This window comes from Pinus tabuliformis, chromosome 7 (genome assembly GCF_031772625.1).
Source record: "Pinus tabuliformis cultivar Carrire ecotype Pingquan chromosome 7, CPIR1, whole genome shotgun sequence".
In the NCBI taxonomy this organism is placed as follows: domain Eukaryota; kingdom Viridiplantae; phylum Streptophyta; class Pinopsida; order Pinales; family Pinaceae; genus Pinus; species Pinus tabuliformis.
The window spans coordinates 559,602,550-559,628,599 of NC_142293.1; the positions used below are offsets into that span (position 1 = coordinate 559,602,550).

The 26,050-nt window shown below is 37.3% G+C and overlaps 1 pseudogene; it reads left to right on the forward strand.

Moving 5' to 3' along the window:
- The window catches only part of LOC149248616 (phospholipase A1-Igamma1, chloroplastic-like), an 82,959-nt pseudogene extending 62,968 nt beyond the window's left edge, over positions 1–19,991 (forward strand).
- The last annotated feature ends 6,059 nt before the right edge of the window (positions 19,992–26,050 follow it).

Genomic DNA, 26,050 nt, shown 5'->3' on the forward strand with positions numbered 1-26,050 from the left:
AAACCATCCTACCATATGAATTTCCCTGTAAGTTAAGTGATTGGTCTAACACACCACTCACCTTTGTCTAATTGGCGGACAAAGCCAAGGAAGTGTTTTTGTCTAACCGCTGACAAAAATCAATCCTGCTTAACCATAGTGATTCCCATATGGTTACTAGAGACTCTCCTTTTCTCGATGCCTGGGGGCATGCAAACCTTTTTATGCAAGCGAAAAACGACCAATTTCATTTTTTAGCTTTTTAGATTTTTTAGCTTTTTAGTTTTTCAACTTCTTAGGTTAGTTGATTGGTCTGATCCACCATTCACCTTTGTCTACACTAAATACGAAGCAAAGGAAGCGTTTGAATCATTCCGCGAACAAAACCATCCTACCTAACCTCAGTGGTTCCTTAGCTTTCTAGTTTTCTAGCTTTTTAGTTTGGTTGTTCCTAGCTTACATAAAAAGAAAATATGAGCAATGTTTCTGCAAGGTTCAATCTCGTTAAAAAATAAGCCCAGTGATGAGCAATGTTTCCGCAAGGTTCAAGCTCGTTAAAAAATAAACCCGCCACTGAGCATATGTTAACGCAAGGTTCAAGCTCATTAAAAAATAAACCCGCCTTCAGTAAATGACCTCTATGATTGCCATGCCATCAGCCTTTTGAGCCTTGGTTGTGTTCTACCATCACCTCCATCCTTTTGGCTGTTGAGAATGCAACAAGATGATGGAGCTTAGTGGAAAGAAGTCGCCTTCACTAAGTGGGCCCGCAGGCTATTTTTGGCGCAAAGTCTATTTTTAGACTATGTCTTTTTTTAGACATATGGATCATGGTCTATGAGTTGCAGGATGCTATTTGTGGATGATTGGTCATGTTGGTAAAAATAGATGGACTTCTATTTTTAGACATATGGGCAGTTTCTATTTTTATACTGCCAGGCTAAAAATAGAACAGTCGAATATTATTAGCTCATAATAATATTTGGACTATAAACATTATCTTATCCTCTTGTAGCACTTCAGTTTGAGCTATAGATGTGGCACATGCAGCTGTCAGAAGGAAATATGCTTTTCTTGTGGGTCAATTGAGCTATTGCATGGTGGACTTCAGTTAGAACTCATGTGGTTGAGTTTGGTGGAGTTGATTGAGGAGTTGATGGAGTTGTGTTCAGTTTGACTTGGTTAAACTAGTTGTATTTAGTCTAATTGCAGAATACACTAGTGATGAGTGATGTGAATTAATTTTTAATTAATTCACTAATTATTAACTCATAAAGCAACTAAAGAATACATCAATTAACTCAGTGCATGGACAGTTCAGTGGAGACGGGTGTTAGAGGTTGAGATTGCTATCAGTTGTGACTATAGTTGTGCATGAGATCTTGCACAATCAATGGGATTGAGTATTTCCAATGAGGATTGCATGGTTCAGCCAAGGAAATATGAGTTTGCTTCAGCCATTCATCATTATTCTCATGCAGGATTGCGCAGTGGAGGCAGGCAAGCAGTGGAGGAGATTTGAGCCTGTGATTGATTCAGATCTGAGCTAGTTTGTGTGTAACAGGTGGAGATAGTACTGAGTACTTGTGAGGAGTATTGTACTATGTATTGTTATATGTTCTCAATCATTATAATATATAAATATTGTGGGGTTTTCAGCTGTATGCTTTCCCCGGGTTACATACTGTGTTAATGTGTGCATGCGATTGATGTTTCATTGTTTTTAATTCCGCAAAATTGATGATCAACGTAGAGGAGGTTATGTATTATGCATGTATTCCGCAATAGTTTATAATTGGGATAATCTCTGTGAATAAGAGTCATATTATTCAAAATTTCTACATGGTATCAGAGCTGTTGATCATCAGATCTATTATTTAGAAAGTGTTTACATTTTATTTCTTCAGGCAGAGTCTGTAATCGGGCCAGGTAGCCTCTGGATTCATCCTTCCTTTGGAAGGTAAGATATCTGGTAAAAGCCCATACAGTCAATCTCTATACGAGAAATACTTTGTTCTCACGAATTTTAGATCAGAAGCGGTTGAGTTTTGAGCTGGTGGAATTCGAATTTGCAACAGTGTTTTCTTGGTGTCAAAGTTGAAATGTCTTTCAACGGATTGTGATTGGAGTATGCTCTTGAGGGCAGCTCGAATTATATTGCATGGAAAGACATGATGGAGGTGGTGTTAGATGATAATGGTCTGAAGGAGTTCATAGAGGCTGAGGTCCCAAAGCCTACTGATACTGCTCAAGTTGATGCTTGGCAAAAGAAGACAGCAAAGTGTCGAAGGATTCTGTTTGAGGGCATGAAGGATCACATTGTGTCCAGCTTGCATGGAAAGGCTTATCCAGACTTGATGTGGAAAGTGTTGACAGATCTATTCCAAAGAAAGAGCGACCAGAGGAAGTTGGTGCTCAAGGATAAATTCAGAAACATTAAGTGTGAGAAAGGAGACAGTATGCCCAAGTATCTCACGAAGTTCACTCAGTGCAGGGATGAGCTGGGAAGTGTGGGGGTGACTGTTGATGATGAGGACTTAGTGAGCTTGGCTCTCCTTGGTCTTCTGAAGAGTTGGCATTCCTATCAGGACTCTGTCAATGGTCGGGATAAATTGCCAAGATGGGAGATACTTTGGTCAGATCTTGTGCAGGAGGAGATCAGGCGGAATACCAGGGACGGATCTTCATCAAAGGCAACTGATGAAGAAAATTGCGCTTTAGCTACCAAAGCAAAAGAAGGGGAAGAACAAGAAAGCTTCTCATTCCGGTGCGAAAGGCAAGAAGCAGGACATGTCCAAGGTGAAGTGCTTTCGCTGTCACCAGCACGGACACTATGCCACAAATTGTCGTAGAAAAAGAAAAATAAGCAAGCTATTGGATCTGCAGTGGGAGAGGCCTTAGCCTCGCAGTTTGAGCTTGATTTTTCATTGATCACATGCTTGGTATGAAGTGTGATGGGATTGGTATGGTTCTTGGACAGTGGTGCCTCTTTTCACATGACAGGAGATCGAGATTTGTTTTTTGATCTGGAGGAGAAAGACCTTGGAGTGCACATCGATATGGGCGATGATGGTAGATACAGTGTGACCTTTATCGGTACCATTTCCTTTGAGAGGGAGTCTGGTAAACCCTTCGTATTGAAGGAAGTGATGCATGTTCCAGGATTGAAGAAGAATCTTATCTTTGTGGCGATGTTAGAAGACAAGGGATATGATGTTGTTTTCAACGAGGGAAAGGCTTTCCTGCACAGTAAGACAACTGGAGAAACCCGGAAGATAGGGGTTCGAGTCAGGAACCTTTATCAGTTACATGTAGATGGCTGCGCAGCAATGGCATGCAAGGCAGAAGGATTGGTGAGCCAGGATGATGGCGAGCTGTGGCACATGAGATTGGGCCACCTTCAGCATGGAGCCTTGAAGACACTGCAGCAGATTACTACTGGGCTTCCTAAAGGCACTCTTGCACAGTCACATCAGTGCAAGGGGTGTCCTTTGGGAAAATTTGTGAAAGCCACCTTTCACGAGAAGGATAGTCATGCCACGACGATCCTTGAGAGAATTCACACAGACTTGTGTGGACCTTTCTTAGTAGCTTAGACAGCAAAGCACAGGTACTATGTGATCTTTGTTGATGATTTCTCTCGAAAGTGCTGGATCTTCTTCATGCAGAAGAAGAGTGAGACATACTCAAATTTCTGTGAGTTTAAAGCACTGGTCGAGAAGGAGTCAGGGAAGAAGGTGAAGGCTCTTAGGAGCGACAATGGTGGTGAATTCATCTTTGGTGAGTTCAAGGATTTCTGCAGCGCAGAAGGGATTCGAAGAGAGCTCATAGCTCCCCATAACCCACAGCAGAACGGGGTTGCTGAGCGGAAGAAAAGAACGATAGTGGGTGCTGCACGAGCGACGTTGCATGATCAGGGCCTACCCCTTCACTTGTGGGCAGAAGCATGCAATACTGCAGTATATGTGCAGAACCATTGTCCTCACAGGATACTTGGCATGTGTACACCCGAGGAGGCTTATTTTGGTAAGAGGCCTGATATTTCTCATTTGAGGATTTTTGCTTCTAACATTTACATGCATGTGATGAAGGATGCCAGGAAGAAGTTGGAGTCGACCGCAGAGGTTGGGATATTTGTGGGGTACACTGATACGCCCCACAACTATCATGTGTATTTGCCAGACAGTCGCAAGACTGTTGTGCGATGGGATATAAAATTTCAGGAGGATAAAGCCATGAAGTGTTCGCTTGAGAGGGAACCACACTTGCATGCAGATGAGGAGCTATTAGTTCCTAAGGATGAGCTTCAAGACGTGGATCAGCCACAGGACGAAGTTCATGGAGTGGAAGAGACCACTCATGCAGCGCCAACAATCAGAGGACGAAAGCGCATTACAGAAGCTGAGCAACTAGCTCAAGATGCAGAGAAGGTTGTAGGACCACCTACAGCTCAACGTAGACAGAGACAGTCACCTGATCAGTACACTGGATACATGGCTCTTGTGAGAAAATGTGTTGTGACTAAGCCATCCTCTTTTGAGGAAGCTATGGAGGATCCCGCATGGGTAGATGCCATGGTGGAAGAGTATGATTCGATTGTCAGAAACAGTGCATGGGAGATTGTCCCAAGACCAGAAGGGAAATCAGTGGTGGGTTCGAGATGGATCTACAAAGTGAAGCAGGCAACTGATGGGAGTGTGGAGAAGTACAAGGCAAGATTTGTTGCCCGAGGCTTTTCACAGATAGAGGGAATCGATTATGAGGAGACCTTTGCACCTGTCACAAGGTATTCTTCCATACGGATGATTCTTGCTCTCTCAGCGCAGATGGGGTGGCACATTCATCAGATGGATGTGAAGACTGCGTTCCTCAACGAAGTCATTGAGGAGGAGGTGTACATAGAGCAACCCGAAGGTTTCGAGCTCTTCAGCAGTGAGTCGCATGTGTGCAGGCTCAAGAGAGCGTTGTATGGGTTGAAACAAGCACCACGTGCTTGGTACACATGGATAGACAGTTATTTCACCGGACTTGGATTCTCCAAGAGTGAGGTGGATCCTAACCTATACCAGATTGTGGTGGAGGGTAAGTTGCTTATCATTGTACTTTATGTAGATGATTTTATTCTAACAGGTGATGAGTTGTTGATACTTTCATGCAAGGATGATCTTGCTAAGGAGTTTGAGATGAAGGACTTGGGCCTCCTTCATTATTTCCTGGGATTGGAAATTTGGCAGTGCAGTGATGGACTATTTATTTCTCAGGGTAAGTATGCTCGGGAGATGCTCGAGAAGTTCAACATGCATGGCTGCAAGCCTATTAATAATCCTCTTCCTGGAGGTTGGAGGAAGGAGGATGCTACTTCAGCAGAAGTAGTGGATGCCATTGTTTATCAGCAATTGGTGGGGTCGCTTATGTATCTGGTCAATACATGACCCGATATATGCTATGCTGTTAACCAGCTTTCACAAGCTATGGTTAAGCCAACCAAGCTCTTCTGGAAGGCAGGCAAGCATGTATTGTGTTATCTCAAAGGCACATCGAGATATGGATTATGGTACAGACAGGAGGATGAGGTGAAGCTATGTGGCTTCACAGATGCAAATTGGGCAGGGAGCCCAACAAACAGAAAGTGCACATCTAGAGGGGTCTTTATTATCGGGTCGACAATAGTTTCTTGGTACAGCAGGAAGCAGAGATCCGTGGCACTCAGTTCAGTAGAGGCCGAGTATATGGCAGCAAGTTTGGCTACATGCGAGGCTATATGGATGAGGAAGATTCTGGTCGGGTTGTTCGGTTCATACTTGGAGCATACGGTGATTTATTGTGATAACCAAAGTTGCATTAAACTCTTGGCTAATCCAGTATTTCATGATAGATCTAAGCACATTAACATCAGGTACCATCATATCAGAGATTGTGTGCAGCAGAGAATCATGTTACTTTCATACATTCCAACGGAGGATCAGGATGCTGATATCTTGACGAAGGCGCTCAGCAGGAGCAAATTCGAATACCACCGAGGCAGGATAAGGGTTGCTGATAATCCATATCTATTTGAGATGGAGTGTTGAGAATGCAACAAGATGATGGAGCTTAGTGGAAAGAATTCGCCTTCACTAAGTGGGCCCGCAACTATTTTTGGCGCAAAGTCTATTTTTAGACTATGTCTATTTTTAGACATATGGATCATGGTCAGATGATTGGTCATGTTGGTAAAAATAGATGGACTTCTATTTTTAGACATATGGGCGGTTTCTATTTTTAGACTGCCAAGCTAAAAATAGAACGGTCGAATATTATTAGCTCATAATAATATTTGGACTATAAACATTATCTTATCCTCTTGGAGCACTTCAGTTTGAGCTACAGATGTGGCACATGCAGCTGTCAGAAGGAAATATGCTTTTCTTGTGGGTCAGTTGAGCTATTGCATGGTGGACTTTAGTTAGAACTCATGTGGTTGATTTTGGTGGAGTTGATTGAGGAGTTGATGGAGTTGTGTTCAGCTTGACTTGGTTAAACTAGTTGTATTTAGTCTAACTGCAGAATACACTAGTGATGAGTGATGTGAATTAATTATTAATTAATTCACTAATTATTAACTCATAAAGCAACTAAAGAATACATCAGTTAACTCAGTGCATGGACAGTTTAGTGGAGACAGGTGTTAGAGGTTGAGATTTCTATCAGTTGTGACTATAGTTGTGCATGAGATCTTGCACAATCAATGGGATTGAGTATTGCCAATGAGGATTGCATGGTTCAGCCAAGGAAATATGAGTTTGCTTCAGCCATTCATCATTATTCTCATGCAGGATTGCGCAGTGGAGGCAAGCAAGCAGTGGAGGAGATTTGAACCTGTGATTGATTCAGATCTGAGCTAGTTTGTGTGTAACAGGTGGAGATAGTACTGAGTACTTGTGAGGAGTATTGCACTATGTATTGTTACATGTTCTCAATCATTATAATTTACAGATAGTGTGGGGTTTTCAGCTGTATGCTTTCCCCGGGTTACATACTGTGTTAATGTGTGCATGCGATTTATGTTTCATTGTTTTTAATTCCACAAAATTGATGATCAACGTAGAGGAGGTTATGTATTATGCATGTATTCCACAATAGTGTATAATCGGGATAATCTCTGTGAATAAGTGTCATATTATTCAAAATTTCTACATTAGCTGATCAAACGCTTCCACTTGATTGTTTACCCTTTGAGGAATAGCTGTGACGAGTGGCCCTATTAGCCAACCTCTTCACATCACCATGTTTTGAGAAGTTCCAAGCTTACCCGGAACCAATTGCTACCCTAAACACCACTCGTTCCTAAAAAACGAGCCTCCTTTAAACTCTTTTCAAACTCTTTAAATATGAAAAGATCATCGAGCTATTGGCTTTTCCAGCTCGTTAAAGTAATCGAAATGCAATCCTTCCTGTATATTTTAATCTTTTTCAGACCTAAGGGATTATCCCATGAAAACGTTCGAACGCTTGTCTTTTCGGCTCGCTAAAATTATCGAAAACTCATCCCTTTCGTATTATTTTATCCTTTTTCGGACTTAAGGGATTATGCTATGAAAAGGAACTGCTAGAGTTTCCTTTTCGTCCCTTTTCAAACTCTCTAAACATGAAAAGGACCGAGATATCCTTGTCTTTGAACTCGTTAAAGCAATAGCGACAAACTTGTCCCCCCAGACAAGAAGGAGTTTCACTGCCGCTAAGCTCACTAAAACATAGCGACATGTTTGCCCGAAGGGCAAATTATAAAACAAGCATATGTTATCCTCCTCAAGCTTGACAAAAATAAAGAGGTACTGGTCAGCAATGACTAGGGAAAAAGGGAAGAAAAATTGAAGAACTTTATTGGTAGCAGGTCACTCTTGAACATGACACTTTCACTCCATCACCATGATTGAGTCGGGTTGGGTTATTCCGTTCACCGGTCATTTCACCGTTGGTCCTCCATGCCATCCATTTTTGGGGGTTAACGCTACCAATCCATCTCAGTGTCACTGATATGTTCAAGAAAAGTCATTCAGAGAATTCACCATCCAATTAATGCCTCATCCACTGCAATACCTTCACCCTCCATTTTTCATGACCGCCATTCCTGAACCTTGTATCATCATATTGTTTTCACCTCCAGAAAATAATTTGCTATGTTTCGTGTCGTAGATGTGGGATACATTAAGGCCCTCCTACGATGGTTCACTTCTTGTCGACATCAGCTCATTATCCAAGAAGTTGACTTAGAAACAACCCTTTCAGTACTTTGGAGCTTGCATGCCTCAATCGCAAGTTTCTCACTTCCGGCGACAAGTTTACATCAATGGCCTTCGACCGAAAGATTTTACGTGGGTTTCAACATCAGATCATATATTCACACCACGTGAATTGTATTGTAGTACCTTGAGGGTCATTATCATTATCAGAGATTCCTCTCGCGCTTGTTAATAGCTTACAATATTGGCTAGTAATCAGGTGATGTCTTTCCATGTTCGACTTCAGAACATCTTTTCACATGGATTGACTTGTACATCGGGCGAAGATTGAACGAGTTTGAAGACCCTGGATCTAGTTTCATCCATCCAGGCTGTGATATATTCAGGAACATAAAGACATCAAATGTACACAGAAGTTGCACAGATAGTCATCCAAGGTAGGGATGATGACTCTACATATAAAGAATCACCTGTCTGCAACTGCAGACGATTATCTGTTCTATGTACGTAAAAATGAATTTATAAAGCTGAGCATGGGAATGCCTGCCTCAGCTAGATCATGAAAATAATATGATCATGATGTATTGTATTGTATCTTATACAGGTCACCTTCCAGTTCGAATACCTCAGATCCTCATGATAAAGCATTTCACCCGATATCAAAAGATTTACGACTTCATGCTTTAGGGGGCAACTGTTATAGACATATTTGGGCACTACAACCCCAATCTTATATGTCGATAAATTAAGGGCTCTTTAACCCCTAAAAGTGTTGTTTCATACCCTAAAGGATAATGGTCAACTGATTACATCATTCCCCAAAAGTTCCACTTGAAAAACCACTCAGAACTGGTCAAAACTGGACCATACTAATTGCTTCACTGTCAAGGTGCGATGCATACTGACTTCTACACTAGCCAGGTGCGATGCATACTAAAGATGCCTTCTGTGGGGTGCAATGAGCGAGAATGGACAAATTTCTGAGACAATTTGCTAAGTGGATGCTCATGGAATCTTCCAGAAACTTCTCCTATGACACTTGCCTCTCTGAATTCGCCCAGGGATGAGTAAGAGATCCAATAAATCTCCAAGTGGAACCAAGAACTACAAGTGGAATGACACTAATCAAAAACCTAGAGATGACTCACACCCTTTGCAGACATCTATAAATGGATCCCTCATCTGAGAGATCTAGAGGCTGGAATTTTGTAATTTGTAAGGGAGTGTTGATAGTTTGTCTTTGAGAAGAAGCATTATATTGTTGGGTGATCTTGCTTTTCATGAGGTGAAGAGGGCTTTGATGTTGGGAGGATGATGCTGGATCAGATAGTTGGGTTGTAATTCTCCCTTCTATTTTAATAAAGTTCTTTGAGTTTTCCTCCATACAATCGTGTACTTGTGAATCTTGTTATTTGTGAATGCCATTGTATGTTCAATGTATTTCTGATTCTGCATTGTTTATGATATAATAGATCGAGATGCTTTGATGGTGTTTTGTTACTTTGTTTCTATAGATATTCTCTAAGTGGGACAAGTAGGAGAAGAGTTGCAAGCTCTATCAGGGGGAGAGAAATCAAGAAAGGAGTCAAGTGAAAGATCCAGGTTGGTCCCTTTGCTTCTCTCTTATCTATCATACATAAAGGAAATCACAAATTGCTTTGATTGTTTGTTTCTAGGATAGCTGCCAATCCTAGTGGGACTAGTAGATCGAAAAGACACTAGTTTTCCCGGAAACACTTTGTGACCAAACATATTGCAAGAAAAACAATATCCCTTAAAGTACCTGGAAGTTGATGATATTTCTGTGTGACGATTATTAGCTTGAACCAGCCTACCTCTACATCTGGCTGCAAAATGTCCAAAATTATGACATATAAAACATTCAACATTATTCATCAGAGGAAAGAATCGATTAACACTTCCATAGTTAGGAGTAAATGATTTTCTTTGAAGAATTTATTTCCTTGGTTTTTGATGGGGTTGACCTCTTATCTCCTTGTTGAGCATTTCAGATTTTGCGCTAGAGTTCCTTGCTACAGTTTGTGAGCTAGATTCACCTTTAATAGTTTCATGAAAACCAAGACCAGATTTGATGGAAAGAGACCTTTGACTACTAATAATATCATCTAAAATCTTAGTATTATCTTGAAAACGTAAAAGTTTATCATTTCTTCTAATTTACCTTTTAGGATATTTACCTCAACCTAATATTGCTCTTCCTTTTCAAGATATTGCTTCCTCATGATTTCTTCAGATTTTCTTCCTTCTTCCACTTGTTGCCTTAATTCGAGAACTTCATTTTCTTATTCTTCAAATGCTTGGAGTAGTTATTTATTCTTCTTATTTGAATTTTTGAGATCTTATTTTAGAGAAACAACCACAGCTTCAAGACCTTCACAGTAGCTAGTTCTTTCTATAAGTTCCTTGGTTGTTGTGTCCTTTTCATTCACTGCATTTCTCAATGATGTCACTTCATCCTGCAACCTATGACATTGATCTTCCTTTTCCTTGTATTTCTTCCTTACTTTCTTTCCTTCCTCCAACTGAGATTTTAATCTAGTAACTTCTTATTTGTAGGCACATTCCCTTTTATCAATTAGATCTTTTTGATCTCTAATGGTGTCTGTGAGGTTTTTAAATTCTGCCTCTACTTGATTTCTTTCTCTTTCACCCTTAAGAGAAAATTTAGTTGTTTTGTTGTCAAATTCATTATCTTCAAATGAATAGATCAATGTATCACCAGAAGACAACAAATTCGTACCTGATAATTCTTTTGCTTGTTCATATTCATTCTGAGGTGATTCTAAATCTAGAGTTTCTTCCACATAATGGCCAATCATCTCTCCCACTGTCAAAGTTCCTTTGAGATGTCTTCTTCTTTTGATATGCTTTCTTCTTTAGCTTCTTTCCCATTGTTTCTACGGATCTCCTTCAAGCAACCAAGCTTCTGCCAAAAGACCTGCTCTAATTCCAATTGTTGGAAATAATAATAAGAGGGGGGGTGAATTAGTATTTACAAATCAATAACTTTTTCATTTCCATAATCATATTTATATACACTACTTCAGTGAAGGGAACTCGCGTGTGCATGCAATTGTTCTTAAGGAAGCCAACGTATATCCAATGCACTTATGATTCAGTTAATTCATCATATGTTGATCTTTAATTAGTGCATCAGTACTTTATTAAACATTAAATAGTAACAATGTGTAGTAATAACAGAATAAACCAACACACATAAGAAACACACATGAACACCAAGATTTAAGGTGGAAACCCAATGTGGATGAAAACCACCTGATGTTATCGTCTGTATCTTCTTTTAATAATAAGAAAATTTGTTTACAATCTTGTACTGGTGAAAACTCATACCAATACGTAGGCACCCACTTGCAGAAGGCTACAACCTTATCTCGTTCTCTAGCTTCTTCTAGAAGGGAGCTACAACCCCCTAGTTCTTGTACTAGCCGATATGTTTACTAGTACGTAGGCTTCGACCTATAGAAGGATACAACCTTAACTCGTTCTCCAGCTACTACTGGAAAGGAGCTCCAACCCCCTAATCAAATCACCAGCCACTACTGGCAGGAAGCTTCAACTTCCTCACTGAAGGCTCCAACCCTCAGTATCCTCTACGGAACACATTTCATAAATTTCTAGAATGGATGCTCTTGGCACACAATAATATACATGAAGGCCTCATTTCATTAAATTTTCATACTTGACCCATTAGTACCATTGAATCTCAAAATCAATCACCACTGCAATACAACCATCAAATACATTTGCATCAACCAATCACTGAAACCCAATCATCAATCTCTAATATAACTAAAACCCAATCATCAATATCTAATATAACTGAAACAATCAATCACTAAAACCTATGAACCTCTAACACAACTGAATCAAACAATCACTGAACCTCTAACACAATTGAATCAACCATTCATTCAAACTTAATCAAATTCAACCAATCAACTCGAGCAGATGGATCACTATAACCAATACACAGATATGAACCCAGAACATTACATCAACAACCAGAACTAACTGTAACCTCAAAAGGCATGTGTCAGAATGTATACGCTCCTTTAGTGAAGCAAACCTGCATGTATACTCTACTTCCTTTTGCCTAACCTGCGTATACCTCTAAAGATACTAAATCATAAAACCTCTGAACCACAAATTGTAACAATCAGTGATGTTCTGAAGATCTATTGTCGTATTACAGAGTTCTAAACAGATAGCAACAAGGATCACCCTTCTTTCTCAATCAAGCAATCAACCAGACTCAATCTCCTTATACAATCAATTTATTTTCAGATCTAATGCAGACATCATTGACAAACAACAGTAAAATAGCAGCACTAATCTAATAGATCAGTCATCGTAGAGCTGAGGCTTCTGTGATCCATAACAAGTTTGTGAGAGATTTTTCGGCGAAAATCACATAAGAAACCATTTGTCGACGCGTTTCGAACCAACCAGTGTGGTTCATCGTCAGGACAAGTTGAAGAAACAGATCCAGCTTAGCATGTTAAATAGTCTGAGCAGAGACTCCAACGGCTAAATCGACCAACGGCTAATTTTGACCTATGGTCCATAGGTCAAATACTATTCATTAATTTAATATTATTATTATTTTTTTAATATTAATACATAAATTATTTATACTGGTTAGTTATAAAAAATTCATTAATTAATTTATTAATATATATATATTAAAGTTATAATATTAGGTTAATAATACAAGTTAGGATCCAAAAAAAAAAAAAAAAAAAATTATAAGTGGTTAGTTTAAGAGGATAATTCTCTTATTTATTTAAATTATCCATTGATTATTGTTGATATAAAATATATATATCATATAGTTAAGGTTAAAATTAGTTAGAAAAGGTAAATTATTTAATTTAATAATATAAGTAATATTTGTTTAATTAAGTTATTTATTTTAATTATCATAAAAATAATAATTTAATGATAATAGTTAGTTAAAAATATTAATAAATAATTAAAATATTATGTAAAAATGATAATAGTTAGTTAAAAATAAATAATTAAAAATTATTATATTTAAGGGAAAAAAAAAAAAAAAATCTTGGGGACCAATCCCTTAAAATAAATTAAATAATATTATGATAAAAAAAATAAAAATAAAATAAATAAAATAAAATAAAATAAATAAATAATTTATTAATAAATAATTTTATGATAATAGTTAGTTAAAAATATTAATAAATAAATGAAATGCTATGTTAAATTAGTAATTAAAATAATTCATGACAGTGGTTAGTTAAAAATAAATAATTAAAAATTATATTTAAGGGGCAAAAAAAAAATTCAAAATTAAAAATTAAAAAGTATTACCCTAGGGGATCAATATCTTAAAATAAAATAAACTAAATAAAAATAATATAATGATAATATTTAGTTAAAAATTATTAATAAATAATTAATATATATATATATATATATATATATATATATATTATTTATTTATTTAATTTATTTATTTATTATTATTATTATTATTATAAAATAAATAATTAAAAATAACAAGTTAAATTAGATTAGAGGAAATAAAAACAGGACTATTTTTATATAATAAGAAAGAGAAGGTATGAAAAATTAATATAAGTCAAATTAAAAAAAAATATATATATATATATATTAAATAAATAAATACGAAAGAAATAAGAAATAAAAATAAATAATAACTAAATAAATATGAATAAATAAATAAAAACCAAAATCAAAATCAAATAAACTAAACTAAAATAATAATAATAATAATAATAAATAAATAAATAAATAATAATAATAATAATAATAATAATAATAATAAATAAAATAATAATAATAATAAATAAATAAAAGTATCAAAAAAAAAAAAAAAAGGACGACTAGGATGAGAGTGCGGGGACCCAACACCGACTGATTTTCCAGCCATCATCTCTATTGAGATTACTCGGCCTCTTTTCAATCTCAAGCGCCTCCCTAAATTTCCGATGATGGAAGTGCGAAACCTTAGCAATAACACTAGCTTCCTCAATACAAACATGATGATTGGTTTTCTCAGCATGCTCAGCTAAAGCGGAAGACTTAGTTCGCCTATGCTTAAGGTCTGCAGCATGCTCACTAATCCTCTGATTGATGGAGCGACCAGTTTCCCCAATGTAGGGGGTCCCACAGGAACAGGGGATCAAGTACACACCTTTCATATCTTTAGGGTCGATAGGATCCTTCGCTGATCGGAGTGACATGCGAATGGTGTTCAGGGGCCTAAAGGTCACAGGGACACTATGCGTCTTGAGAATCCTACCAATCTTATCAGTAGTCCCCTGAACATACGGAAGATGGACACCTGGAACTCGCTCCTTTGGTTCTCGTTGAGACAGCGAATTCTTGGAAGCTTTAAGGAAAGCCCTCTGACCCATGAATCTACTATAACCATTTTCAACAAAGACATCAAGGAGATGGGATTTTTCTTTCTCAAAACTCTTCTTATCCGAGATCCTTAGAGCCCGAGTCGATTTAGCCGTTGGAGTCTCTGCTCAGACTATTTAACATGCTAAGCTGGATCTGTTTCTTCAACTTGTCCTGACGATGAACCACACCGGTTGGTTCGAAACGCGTCGACAAATGGTTTCTTATGTGATTTTCGCCGAAAAATCTCTCGCAAAGATCAGTCATCCCTGAACATCAAGCTTTTCTTTTGCATACGCTACTTGGAAGAGCCGAACCTGCGTGTATATGCACCTTCATCAAAGCGAACCAGTGTATAGATCTACAAATACTTACTTATAACTTCACTGCAATTCCAGACTTTAGACATACCCAGATCATCACATATAAAGGATAAAATGTGTGTTATCCATCAGATCTAGCTTATTCATTATCAGATCACATAATGATAAGTCATTATGATCATGATCCATCATTATATCTCATCCATCATCAAACACTTAGGTACATACTTAGTCTACATCAAGCAAAGCTTTAGAAACCTATAACATGAATATTTTCTTTTAATCTAACACTTCATAAGATATTCATTACTTGTGCACTTAGCCCTTTGATCTTCTCCTCCTTATATACTTAGATCCTTTGTCAATACCTCGGACCAAAACCTCAGACCAATACCTCGGACTAAAAACCTCAGATCAAAACCTCAAACCAATACCTTGGACCAAAAACCTCAGACCAAAACCTCAAACCAATACCTTGAACCAAAAATCTCAGACCAATACCTCGGACCAAAACCACACTTAGGATCTATGGTATTCTTGGATGGGATCAAATATTCGTTACTCCACTCAATATTGTGGGCTAATACCATGGCATCTACCCCTGGTATTCTCTACTCTTGAAATTCCTTGATTTTCCAACCTATACGCGCTTTTCCTCTTGTGAAAGTGTGTGCATATGTATGCGCTCTTTTTTTCTATGAACCTGGGTGTATACGCTACTTGGACAAGGTGAACTAGCGTATACTTCTTAAACCATTCTATTTCTTCAATTTCTTGATTATGATCTGTAGTCCTTTGTTCCTTCATCCCATTCTTTTGTCCCATTACTTTGTTCCCTCTGAATAGACCTGTTATAAGGTGATTTTCCATATTACTTCTAAAATGATTCCTTTGAATTGCCCTACATTTTGTCACATCTATAAACACAACTGCCATGCATTATATCATATCTGATATCTCTCTTTTAGAGTCATCTAGTTACATAGATTCATCTAGTTACCATATACAAGTCAGTTGTTCTGCTACAAGTGGGTTCCCATCAAGTACAACACATGCATCATAATGCCAACACTATTGTTCTTGCTTCCTGTGGTGTTGATTCCTATAGTGTTGCTTTCCATTCCATAGCTATGTTGACCGGTTCATTAATTCTAGAGGAGTTGTAGCAATACCTCGAAGGATCTTCCGGTGGCCAATGACATGCCTCGTGGATCCATGGGTAATACACCTTCCCATAGTAGTTCTTACATATGAAGTGGGGATTGTACGGATTGAAACTCTTGGTGTCAAGCCCAAACTTCTTCAAGTCCTTGGCCTTGACATCCACATCCTTCAAGGTACGGATCTCATACAACCCAATCTGTAAAGGAAGAGTATGTCATGGTGCCTTCTTCCTCCTATGAAGTCCTGCTAATAATCCTATGGAGATGTGGTATGCAACCTCTTGCATGACCAAATTGTCTGTGGATCTTGTTAAAATATCATCTTGTACAATGGGGTGATGAAGTAATCAGATAGCCTTGCCATGACTCCTCGGTAGCCACACTCAGAGAGACACTTGAAACAAATTCTCACAACATCCTTTAATGGTTTCCATGTCCAACCCATGCCAGGGAATTGTTGTTGGGCACAGATTGCATCAAGCAGGTACCCTGACATAAAGAATCTTGCTTGCTCATCCTTAGGTGGACTTCGGGCATTAGACACATGAACTTTCACCTGAAGAGCTAACATGTATGACCAGTTGAATGGCCTTCCTTCATTTTCCAATTTCTCCAACATAACCACCCAACTCTTCACAAATGTCTCTGTGCTCTCTTGACCATACAAGTGGCATGCAAAGGTGGCCAAGAGTTGGTAAGCCTTCCTAAGTGACTTTGTCTTGTACACCAGGTTGGGTGTTTCTCTGGACTTCGATAGCTCTTTTACCTAATGCTTGATGATGTCTATAGTGTTCACATTGTTGTTGGGAGTGTAGAATAGTGCATCCATGTAGTTCACCAGTTGCGGCAAGTGATACATCTGATGGTAGTTTTTCATCCTGAAGGTGGAAAGTTGTGTTCCACTGGTACTACTCAGTGTCATTGTCTCGGGATCAGTGTGTGAGACTTTCCATTGAATGATATCCACACAGAGGAAGGCGGGGTACCTACATGCAACCCTGTACAAGCTTGACTTGTGGATGTTGATAGAGACTTGTTGATCTTCCAAATATTCCTTGAAATTGCCTGCAAATGTGTCCTTTATTTCTTGCCATGTAATATTTATGTCCTTCTCTATGAAGAGATGAATGTTTGCATAGATAGTAAAGTTCATTGACACTTGTTCAACCACATCTCCAATGTTTCTCTCTATAGTATCCTTTGATCTAACTCTCTTGGAAACCAAGTTGCCTGTACTACTGAGAATTTTCTCAACAACTGACGTAGCTAGAGACAGAGCGAACACTCATAGCAAGCCAATGTCAGCTTAAAAGCATAAAGCACTTTCAGGATCAATCATGCAAAAAACTAGACAATTTTTGGGTAAGATTGCGCAATTGTGACTCTCAAAGGTGAGGGACTGTCAGCTGGATCTGCGCATTGCACAGTCCCAGCTTCCAATGAGAGGTATTGATGACTAGAACTGTGCAAATCTTTGTTGGTGAGGAATTCAGCATCACTATTGAAACTCTGGAGGATATGGTAGGGGGAGTAACTAAAGAAAAATACCAATATACTAATGATGTGATCAAATAGCAGACTTGGCATATTATGAATTTTGGGAGTCTTTGTTCTAAGATGGCGAACAATTAGGAAGGAGTGAAGAATTTGTCCATAATTATTCCCTCGAGATTCAAAAGAACCCCTCCCCTTCCTGCCAACCCTCATTTATTAAACTGTTAATTATTAATCACCTAAGGATATTTGGTAGAACTTGGGAGCATTTCTTATTTTGGGGAGGGTTTGTTGAGTTAGTTTCTATCAATCCTAAAACTAGCAAAAGAAATAAACAATGAAAGGTTTACAACCCTATCAAGACTACTGAAATTCAAAAACAATCAACCTCCTCTACCTTTACCATAAACTGAAGGAAAGCTTCTAAGAACAAATGCATTGAAAACCCTGTTTCAATTCTTATGGTAGAAAGGGTATATGTAAAAAAGGGTAAGAGGGTTCTTGAGGAAAATTCTTCATCATCCCATAAAAAACAATTTCTAGAGTTTCCATAAGAGAACATTACTGATAATTTTCGCATTGATAAACATGAGGAGGGTTTATAAGTAAATATCAATGGAACATTGATTTAGAGGGTCAAACCAAATCATCCAAACCTATACAGAGAAAGAAGGAAACAAGGTTACTTTAACTGAGATGTATGGGATGAGAAAACCCCATACAAGGCCCAAAACAAAGATTAGGCTCAACTCCAAATTTCATCAGAACCCAACCTTGAAGGATCAAGTTGTTGATATTAAGGATACACCTTTGAGGGACTTAACAATCAACCAAGAGGAAGCTTCAAGCTCCTCTAAAAATAATAATATCTAAAAACATAGTAAAGGAGAAAAATAGAGCCCCAAGACCAAGAAAAGCCAAAATACAAAGCAAATTAAATCAAGGAATTTGCACCTCTTGTTAGAAGCGGTAGAAACATTAAAATGATAATTGAAATGAAGTGCTTCCAAATATTTTGGCAGTGTTGATCTTTGATTTTGTTTTTGGCGGCTATGCCAAGTAGTTTGGAAATGCTTTCACTATTGTGATTTTTACAGCGTATACCCAAATATTTATTCAAAACTTGAATAGTACTCCCTTGCAACACAGTTTTGACAATGATAAGGATATATATTTCATAGAACTTGCAAAGGATATATTTATACAGTAAGCATTATCTTGGAAATATAAGGTAAAGTCAGGGCAAAGATCAAAAGGAAATTGTTATTTTGAGCATATTAGTCAATATCAAATCAAGATATTGGGGCTATAAATAGGGGGTTTTCCATATTTTGTTCCAAATTGTCAGTAACCAATTCAGATCCACATCTTCAGCAGATTCTATAGCTACATGCCTACTTTTTTGCCACCATGGATTATGTTTCAAATTTTCAACGCATCACTTGTTCCTTGCAAATGAATTTTTTAGGTTAAATTTAAATTCATCAATATATGTATATATTTTTAGTATTATATAATTAAATCTTTCTAGATATTATGGATCTCAAAGCTTATGTAAATTTTTTATAAATTAGATGAAAGAGTAGAAAGAAGGGTCGGTTTCTGAAGAAAAAAAAATTGTGTTGTATTTGACTCCATTTTGAGATTAATAGATATTTCAAGGCAGAAGTATTTGAACTCTTATATCAAATATTCTTTTAGTAATGCTTATCAATCAATTTTCCTAGTGATGTTTTTCCTGTGCAATTCCATAAGTGTTTTTAGTCTTCATATTTGAAACGAAATTCATATAAGTTTGTAGAATTCATTTGGTGCTCTTTTTACAAGTTTCAAGTACTGTCACTTTTTCTTCTAATATCAAATAGAATTCAATCTAATGCTTTGTAATGATGTTTGTTTCTTTTTTCACCTATAAGCATGATAATCATACATTTAAATAAGTGTTATTCATCCTGGCTCTAAGCTCTAATTGTTCTCCCACTAGATCTTGAAATCTTCATTGGAATGACATCTTAGTTGTAACTTATTTGAAATTTTAGTATCGTATGTGCACTTTGATACGATGTAATATGATTATTTTTTCATTTCATATGTTTTAAAATTAGAAAATAACTAAGGAATTAATTATTGCATGAAATAAATAATAACTTTTCATTTTAAATGTTTTCTTTTTGCAAAACAAGGATCCTCCAGAAGATTCGAATGATCCTCATCACATAGATCCAAATCACATTGGATCTGATGCTAAGATGGTAGATGATGCTCATGATGACACAAATATAGATGACAATGAGGCTGATGTTGATAGAGATGACGATGATCATGATCATTATCATCATGATCACGATGGTGATGAGTCAGTTGTTGGTAGCAGCAACTGAAATTCATGATCATATAAATAGCATCATGGATATTTTTTATATATTGTTATGATGTCAATTTTCATGGTTAATATCATATGTATCATTTTCATGGCCTCTGTTACCATATTATTGAGTTGTATCATTTTGTCTTACATAATTTATCGTGTTTATTTATATCATATGTACATGATGCATCATTTTGACTTATGTCGATTGTTGGACATGTATCATTTTCACATGTTATTGATCTACTAGTATATGTGGATTTCACTTGTTTTAATTATATATGATGATGATCTTAGTAGTATCGACTTGTCAATTTTTATATATTGAAAGTGGTTGATGATTTGGATGCATATTTATTACGTATAATGTTTTTGATTTACTGCTCCATTGACAATTGTTGTCAAATTCGCTTAAATTATAGATATTTGACTCAGTTGTTTTAATTATAGATGATGATCATGTTACAATAATTATCTTGTTATTTTATATATATTGTATGTTGTAGATTCCATTTTGATGGATATTTAATAAGTATAATAATGTTGTTAATTTGTATGGATCTCCAAGGAGGGAGGAGCGTGAGTGGTTGTTTCTCACCTTGATGAATAAAGGGAGATCAAATATGCATGGAGGATAGGGGTGATGACCAACAACTAGGCAAAGTATATGGTGTTATGGTTGTTAGAAAATTATATATTACAGAGCAATGGAACACATAAAATATGTTGCAGAAATATAAACACATAAAACAAGAGAGACACAGATATACGTGGTTCACCCAATTTGGGCTATGTCCATGGAGAAATAGCCAGTCCTTCCTTTTATCTTATCCAGCAAACTGAAGAGATACAACCTACAGAAGATCCGTTGTAATTCCCTCTTCGCTCTCACACAATCTCCACTCTCTTTCTCACACAGAATACAGATCTACATAGATGTAATACAATTCCCTCACATATAGCGAGGGGTTGCCTTCTAGGGGAAAAACCCTAAATTAAACATAACTTCTACCGTCATATCTCTGCCTAATGAATGGCCCATATTGACTACAAAATTACAACATTTTACAAGGAAATTTTACATTTATTTTTAGCTTCGGGGAAGCTTCCCCCGATTCCCCGCCAGGGGGGTCTCCTAAAGATCATTGTCACTCCCCTCCCCCCCTGGATCCTCCTTGCAACACAAATATTACGGGTGGTGTTGCCGCCACATTACGAACTTGGGTCTAATGCGGTGATACCTCTGAATAAAGAAGATAATCAGGCTCCACACCCAACAATATCCCGTTTGGAGACTGATTATAGCAACTCCACCACTGCTTCATTTGCTGGAAAATGACTCCACTTTGGCCCTAGTTGTTTCTCATCTTCTTCATGATACTTGAAGACCAATTGAAACTGAGAAAAATATAAGTTTCTACCTAGTCACAACTTTTGTTAACATATCTGCGAGATTTTGGGTAGTGTGTATCTTTTCTAGCTTCAATTATCCATCTTCCAACACTGACCATATGAAATGATACTTGAGATTTATATGTTTTATCTTGGAATGAAATGCAGATTTCTTTGCAAGATGTATGTCACTCTAGTTGTCACTATATAACCTGCACAACTCCTGCTTCTTACCCAATTCATCCAGAAACCTTTGTAACAAAATCATTTCTTTACTAGTCTTTGTAGCATCAACATACTATGCTTCCATTGTTGAGAGTGCAACAACACTTTGCAGTTTTGAAACCCAACTCATAGCTTTTCCATCTAAAATAAACACATACCCTGTGGTGCTCCTCCTCTTATCTCTTTCACCTGCCATATATGCATCAACATATCCATATAGAGCAATGTTTGAACTACCAAAGCATAATGCTTGATTTGTGGTACCTCTCAAATACCTAAGAATCCACTTCACCACCATCCAATGTTCTTTTCTTGGAATTTTCATTTACCTACTTACAACTCCCACTTCATGTGCAATATCAGGCCTTGTGCAAACCATTGCATACATTAAGCTTCCAACTACTTATGCATATGGAACTTTAGACATATAAGCCATTTCTTCCTGAGTCTTGGGACACACCTCCTTACTTTGTTTGAAATGGCTAGCCAAAGGTAAACTAACTGGTTTTGCATTTTGCATATTAAATCTTTTCAACACCTTTTCTATGTACTCACTCTAAGACAATGTTAATTTTCGATTCTTCCTGTCTCTAGTTATTCTCATACCAAGGATTTATTTTGCAGCACCCAAATCCTTCATTGAAAGTGAGTTTGCCGATTTTCTTTTGAGCACATTTATTTCTTGCGTGTTAGACCCTGCAACAAGCATGTCATCTACATACAATAACAATATAATATAGCTTCCATCATTTTTCCTTTTGAGATAAACATAATGATCAAAGTGACATCTAGTATAACCTTGTTCAGACATAAACCTGTCAAATTTTAGATACCACTGCCTTGGAGCCTGTTTTAAGCCATACAAGCTCTTCTTCAACCTGCACACTAGTTTATCCTTCCCTTTTACCTCATATCCTTGTGGTTACTGCATATATATCTCTTCCTCCAAATCCCCATGGAGAAAGGTTGTCTTTACATCTAACTGTTCAAGATGAAAACCTTCAGCTACTACTAGACTTAAAATACTTCTGATTGAATTAATTTTAACAACAGGAGAAAATATCTCATCAAAGTCTATACCCTTTTCCTGTGTGAACCCCTTCACAACAAGTCTAGCTTTATACCTTTTTCTACCTCCATCTTCTTCCTTCAACCTGTAAACCCATTTATTCTACAATGATGTTTTACCTGTAGGCTACCTAACTAAGTCCCAACTCTGGTTATGTGCTAAGGAGTCCATCTCTTCTTTCATGGCTTGCTCCCACTTCTTCCTGGTTTCTACCTGCACTACTTCTTCATAACATTCTCATTCACCAGAATCAGTCAGGAATACATAATATAATGAAGGAAAGTAGCGTTTTAGCTGTTAATCATTATGATTTTCAAGCACCTTCACTTTTTTTGTGATGTCATCAAGAACTGTGTATTCTCTTTTTTCTTTTTCTTGTTTCTTTTCCTACACCCGATCCTTATACAAAACCTTTTCATTGAATATGATATCTCTTCTCCTAATGATTTTTTGTTTTTCATAATCATAAAAGTGATAACCAAAATCATTAACACCATATCCAATAAAGGTACATTTCTTTGATTTTTCCTCAAGCTTTGTTCTATTTTCTTTATTAATGTGTACAAAGGCTTCACAACCAAAAGTCTTTAAAAATGAGTAGTTTACCTTTTTACCTTTCCATGCCTCCTCTGGAATACCACCATCCAAGGAACTTGAAGGCCCTCTGTTTATTAGATAAACAACAGTATCTACATCATCTACTCAAAATTGTAAAGGCAATCCTGCATGCAATCTCATGCACCTTACACGCTCCATGATTGTCTTGTTCATCCTTTCTGACACACCATTTTCTTGTGGTGTTCCTAGAACTGTCTTCTCTCTATGAATTCCATTCTCTGAACAGTACCTATCAAACTCTTTGCTACAATATTCACCTCCGTTGTCTGATTTGAGACACTTCAACCTTTCCCCTGTCTCATTTTCAACCAAAGCTTTCCATTTCTTGAAAGTATCAAATACATCATATTTATTTCGAATACAATAAATCCAGCTTTTTCTGGTTGCGTAAGCAATAAAAGTAACATAATAACGAGAGCACCGAGAGATGATACCTTATGGTCCCAATAAATCTGTATGCACAAGCTCTAATTTTTCGCCCTTCTTTTCTTTCCCAACTCTGAGGAATCTGACTCCCTTTTGTTTTCCATAAACGCAATTCTCACAAAATTTTAAATCAACATGCTTCAAACCTAGCAGCAAATTTCTTGAGTGAAGAATCTGCATCCCTTTCTCACTCATGTGCCCAAGCCTATGATGCCACAATTTTGTATCTTCTCTTGTAGAGGCTAAAGCATTAACATAATTAGAAATACCATTGCATAAATACAATGTACCAACCTTTTCTCCTTTTGGTATTACCAGGGATCCTTTAGTGACCTTCCAAGTTTTATTTGTAAAAGTAGTCACACAGCCTTCACCTCCCAACTGCCCTATTGAAATTAGATTTTTCTTCAGATATGGAACATGCCTTACCTCCTTCAATATTCATTGATTTCCACTCCATTATTTTATGAAAACTGTACCCATTCTAATGATTTTACATGGTTTATCATCACCCAATCAAACCTATCCAAAATATCCTTGAACATTATCATAAAAATGTTTCCTATCAGATGTGGCATGGAATTAGGCCCCTGAATCTACCACCCAGGAATCAATAATATTTTCTAATGAAAGAATCAAAGCATCTTGCAACACATCACCTGTCACATCTGCTTCATGATTGTTTTCTTGTTGCGCCTCTCCTTCTTTTCCCTTCTGAGACTTGCAGTCTTTCTTCAAGTGTCCTGTCTTTCCGCATTTCCAGTACACCATCCTCAATTTGGACTTGGATCTGCCTTTCCTTGACTTACTGCGATATCCTTGGCTTTTTCCTCTTTCCATTTTTCTTCCCCTAGTCTCTGTAGTCAAAGAATTACCTGATGTCTTACCAGAGCTTTTCCATCGCATTTCCTCGCTAAGGATTGCACCAACAACATCATCAAACTTTAAAGAACTAGATCCAGAGACAGGGTTCCTAATGGCCATAACTAAACCATTCCAACTTTCTGGCAATGAGCACAGAAATAACAGAGCCCTAACTTCATCATCAAAAGTTACCCCTATAGAACTTAATTGACTGGTAATTGTACTAAATTCATTTAAATGATCAGCAACAGATCCACCTTCTCACATCTTCATATTAAATAAACGTTTCATAAGAAATACCTTATTTGAGGCCGAGGGTTTTTCATATAGTTTGGCCAATGCCGACATTAAACCCTCTGTTGTCATTTCCTTTGAAATATTAAAGGCTATCGATGCCACTAGGCACAGCCATATTGTTCCAAGTGCCTTTCTGTCAAGAATATCCCATTCTGTGTTTGTCATACTCGTCGACTTCTTTGTCTTTCTGCTCAATGGTTGGTATAGATCTTTCTGGTACAAATAATCTTCCATCTGCATCTTCCATAGCTGGTAGTTTTGGCCATTAATTTTTTTGACCCTAAACCTACCATCTTCCACCATTTCTCCCACTCGAACCAGGAACCCTTCTCTCCTGCGAGTTTATCAGCCAAATAGACCTTCGGCTCTGATACCAATTGTTAGAAAATTATATATTATAGAGCAATGGAACACATAAAATATATTGCAGAAATATAAACATAGAAAACACATAAAACAAGAGAGACACAGATATACATGGTTCACCCAATTTGAGCTACATCCATGGAGAAACAGCCAGTCCTTCCTTTTATATTATCCAGCAAACTAAAGAGGTACAACCTACAGCAGATTTGTTGTAATTCCCTCTTCGCTCTCACACAATCTCCGCTCTCTTTCTCACTCAGAATACAGATCTACATAGACACAATACAATTCCCTCATATATAGCGATAAGTTTCCTTCTAGGGAAAAAACCCTAAATTAAACATAACGTCTACTGTCAGATCTCTGCCTAATGAACGGTCGAGATTGACTATGAAATTACAACATTTTACAAGGCAATTTTACATATATTTTTAGCTTCAGGGGTGCTTCCCCCTATCCCCCGCCATGGGGGGCTCCTAAAGATTGTTGTCGCCCCCCTTGGACCCCCTTGCAGTGCAAATATTACATTCGGCGTTGCCGCCACATTACGAAATAGGGTCCAATGTTGTGATACCTATGAATAAAGAAGATAATCGGGCTCCACACCCAACAATGGAAAGGGTTGTAACTCGCAATAGAAAATGGAATACAATAGCTAAAAGTATTTGGTGACTCTAAAATCATTATACAACAAGCGATAAAGTGTCGCACAACAAAGGACTTAAGGATTCCATCGCTTTTTCATAGAATCAAATTATCAATGGGTCAATTTGAATCTATTGATTTTTACCACATCAAAAGACATTTGAATGATT